Here is a 4,721-nt window from a genome sequence, read left to right on the forward strand (position 1 = left end):
TGGAGGCTTTTGAGTAAGAAGTGTCGAAGAGCATCCGCTTTTTCTGGGTTCACACGACGTGGTTTGGCAGCCATGGGCGGACCATTAGTCGATAAGTGATGAACCACGTTATGTTTAACCACTGGAAGATCGTCTTTTTTAGACCTGAATACGTCTCGAAACTCCTGAATGAGATCCTCGAAAATGTTGTCTTGGCTTTCGGGGGTACGTTTGGGGTCAGCTTTAGATGTGCTAATTGCTTGGGTATTTAAGGGATCCAAAATTGAACATATAGGAATTTCTGATCGTTTTTGAATGATTTCCCTGGCCGCAACATCGATGAGAAAATTGAAATGTCGAAGAAAGTCTCTTCCAATGTATGAATTGTTGACATCCGCCAAAACAAAATTCCATGAATATAGTTTGCCCCCAAATGATAATGTTTTCTTTTGACGACCAAAGGTTCTGATTGTAGAACCATTAGCCGCAATCAGATTTGTATTCGGATCAACTTGATCCTCAAGTTGATTTGGCATAACTGAAACAGCTGCACCCGAGTCGATGATGAAACTCGAGCCAGTGATATCATCCACAATGGTGACAGGAGCATGGTCCTGACAACTAGAAATTTTAGCGAGAATGGTGCGAGTATTATGTTGGTGGCCGTAGGAGCCATCAGTATTGGCCGGTACTGATGGCTTTAGTTTGACGAATATGGGGCTGAAGAGGAATTCTTACCAAAGCCGACACTACCTCTCGAATGCACTACGTGGTTTCTTGAAGGTCTTGGTGCTATGCGACCCTCCCATGAACAAGGTAATTGGCAACGCCATGCGGTCTGTCCCCATTTTCGATGAAACCAACACTCCAATGGCCGACGGAAATGACCATCTTTTATCTGGTTGGTCTTAAAGGCCTCAATCATGACGTTACAAGTTTGGTCCAGTTTCTTTGAAACGGAAGGTAGAGTGCTATGAGTCTCAGCATTATAAGACGGATGCGTTTCTTCTTGCATAGTAGCAACCATGTCGGAAGTGCCACGATAGGCTGACCTTATTCCACGATCACCAATGACCAATTTGTCTGCCAAAAGTGCCAAATTTTCTACAGAATCGTCCAGGTCCTTGGTTAATTGTCCGAAGAGGTTCAAGGGTAGCTTCATGAGAAATATCTGTTTAAACAACGAGGTGTCTCTTTCTTTCGCTGGAACCAACATGATACAAATATTAAGGAGTTCGGATGGAAGTAAATCAGGTTCAAATTTCTCCTCGTAGATTAATCGCTTCACATTTTCCATGGGGCTCCGCTTGGTTTTACGTATTAAGGCTTCTTTCAAGTTGGAATATTCACTTCCTTTAATTGGCTCAGTGACCTCTTGATGTACTTTGATCATTTGAGGATCAGTCAATACCGTGAGGAGATGAGCGAATTTTGTTTCCTCCTTTTTAATACCATTTTTCACAAAAAGAGCCTCTGCCCTAGCAAACCAAATATCTATAAAGGCCTCCGATAATGGGGGCAGTTTCACGGAGGCTGCAGCCATCAATTTCTGGTCGTCATTGTCCATGATGATGGTGTGTGTAAAACGATCACGTCGGGGTCACCAATGAAGGAGCTTGAATCGTGCGCGTGTAGACTTGATCTCATCAGTAGATCGACTGTTTATTCTTGCTCGCGATCATACAACAACATGTGGGAAGTGACCAGAATAAGTATCAAATAATGGCTCACTACAAGAGCTGTCTTCTGACTCCGAACAAACAAACAAACAAACAAACAAGATTGGCCCAAGATGGTGCTGAAGAAGTGTTAAGTTCTTTGGCAGCGAGAAGTTCTCTGAAAGTAGAACTAGTTTCACGTTCCGAGAGACGTAATTGCCTGGATAGAGTAAGGGTACCTTTATACTAGGATGGAAGTCCAGGTCTGAATCTCCAAGATTGAATCCCAGGATTACATTTTGGGATTGAATCTTGAAGATCCATCTTATTCATCCATTTAAACTAGAGGCGATTGAATCTTGTTGCCGAAAACAGATAATCTACTCAATCAAGTATTAGATCTATGTCCTTTGTTCAAGCACTCTATTGCTATTTTTGGTATCAATGTTTGGGAAGGAGTTAGAATGAACTAATTAGTAGATCTCGTTGTCCAATGTCCATTGGCAACCGCAAAGGGAAAGTAGCAACAAACACTATGACATCAATGATTTGAGTTTGGAAAACACCCTGGTTTCATCAAGGCCACTTTATAAGTGAGCACAGCTCTCTCCAAGACCATGTTATTGAAGATTGACTTTGCTTGGACACCTTGATTGGTGTCCAGATTGATCCTCCCACATGTTATGTTGGCAATTGATGCTCAAATCCCCAGAATGGAGAGGTGTTGAACTATCAAGAACTTAAGATTGAACTAATGGGCCGTCTTCCTAAGCATTCCTTTCACCCAAGACACTTCAAGAGAAGAGAACCATTGATCGGAGGCAATGGACCTGAGGTTAATCCTGGCCTTCATTTAAATCCACCTACTCCTTGACCTCAACCCTAGACACATCATACTATCTATGACCGTATTTTCAAATAAGATCAAAGAGTTCAGTTGCAGAGGTTATATCTACGTTATCGCCATCCATTTGTATGATCAATTATGTTCTCATTGTATCCTATAAATCCAATAAAGGTGTTTATCCAAATTATAGGTCATTTGAAATGTTCTGTCAAACCAAACCAAACATCTGGGATTAATTAAAAATACCCATTGTACCCTATAGTGTTTATTGCTTAAAATACATAAAACAGAATGAATTACCGCATAGAGAGATGCATACAGTAAGTATCTGGAGAATGGACAGCTGTGATGGTAGGTTGGACATCTTCAAGGACAAAATTCTGAAGGGAGATGGTCCTATGGACCCTTGTTGTGAATGAAGATGTCTTCAACCAACTATCCATTTTGGTGAGACAAAACAGGAATGGAGGGCGGTACTGATGTGTTTTTGGCACTTTTCTTGGAGAGCTAGACTTAGGTCCAGACAAATGAAAGCTAGAAAGGCAAGATCCCACATGTTGAAGTAGCTTTGCTCTTCACCTTCTTAAAGGCCACGCCCATCTCGGGTTTCCTCCAGGGCTGCAAAAGGGGATGGTAGTTTTCTGGACATCCCTGTAACCTTCTGCACTCCAATTTCTTGTGCTTATCAAAAACGGCTGCCTCTGGGACAATACCGATAAAGACATCAAAGTTCTGGACTTCCAATCAATAGTAGTGGTATGGTTCTGTTCTCCTTGGAGGCTTTGGGCTCATTTGGAGTGTTTCACTCCTCAGATCTCGATGGTACGATGTATCAGCTTGGACCCTCCTCTCTTCTGAAAAGGATGGCTCTTTAGATCCAGGCGACTTGTCTTGGTTCAATGCAGCTTGGTGGTTTACATTCCCGGTGTTGATGGAGAAGTTCAGAGGCCTGAAATTGAGCCTCAAATTTCTGTAAATTGACCACCATCTCCCATTTTGAGTCATGCCCAGAGGCATGCTTTTTAACTGTTCTTACCTCTGAGTCAAGGCTTCGATGTTAGGCAGAATGAGCACCCATGGGCCACTTCATTCAGAGGTTTTTTATATTGAATAACGTCCACACACCCAACTCCGAGGTAAGACCCGGTAAGACCTTTAAGATGACGGAAATTTCTGGGTATCTTGAAGGTGAAAGAAATTGGGAGGGGATAAAAAAGGCCAGTACATGGATGAGATTGGCCGGAGATGGAATATTTTCTGATCTAAAGAAGTGGTCAAGTATAAAGGCTCTCAGGGCAGGGAGTAGAAGTGTGTTGGGACTCCCGGGTCGAAGCCCAGAATGATTGATTCCCAATCTTTGGCACAAAGGATCTGGGCGAGCTTGGTGGATTCACTCAAGTCAGATCAGATGTTGATGTCACCGCCAATGATGTCTTCCTCCAGGAGTCTTCCTTTCTGCAAGTTGTATGTGAGGTCTGAGGACTCAAGGTGATCATGGTGTGCGGTTGGCTGATAGTTGACACCAATAAGAGTAAAGCCCTCCACGGCCTTGGGCATCCATGACATAGGAAGAGGAAGGATTAAAAAGAGGGGTCCATCCATTGGACTAAGTTTATCAGGCAGGTCAGGGCCACTGATGGTGGGCGTGCCATCATTCACTGGTGTCATAAGTCAAAACTATTGTTTCTTATTCAATTTCAATTGAATTTTAAAGGAGTGGAAAAGCGCACGTCCACCATTTGAGCTTTCAGCTGACAAAACAAGACGTGAAGATTGATCCCAAAAAACAAATCGGTTTGTTTCAGGATTGAAACTACTGATGGGAAAAGGGCAAGTAGCAAGCCATCACAGACACCCAAGTACTAGTTGTTTACAAGCAAAGCTTTGCCAAGTACTAGAACTTGGGCAAGCTTAACCCAAGCAGAGATCCGCTGCTAACGTAGGGAGCCCAGACGTTTGGCTAAAGAAAACCGCAAAATGAGGATTTTTTGTTCGTAGCTAAAGTCAGATTGCCAGAAACAAACCAGTCATTGAACCAAAGCCACGTTGCTGCGTCTCTGTTGGTGCACATTATTGCTTTTCTTGTATACGCTGACTTAATTTGCCCTAGTAAAAAACTTCTTGCGTAAGTTTGGCCACACCATTTTCCCCTCAAGTGTCTGTGTACAAACCCAAGTTGGGGTAAGTTCCTACTTGAGCAAGTAAAGCGCCGGACTACTTGCCCTGTCGGTGCTTGC

This window comes from Tigriopus californicus, chromosome 5 (assembly GCF_007210705.1).
Source record: "Tigriopus californicus strain San Diego chromosome 5, Tcal_SD_v2.1, whole genome shotgun sequence".
NCBI lineage: Eukaryota > Metazoa > Arthropoda > Copepoda > Harpacticoida > Harpacticidae > Tigriopus > Tigriopus californicus.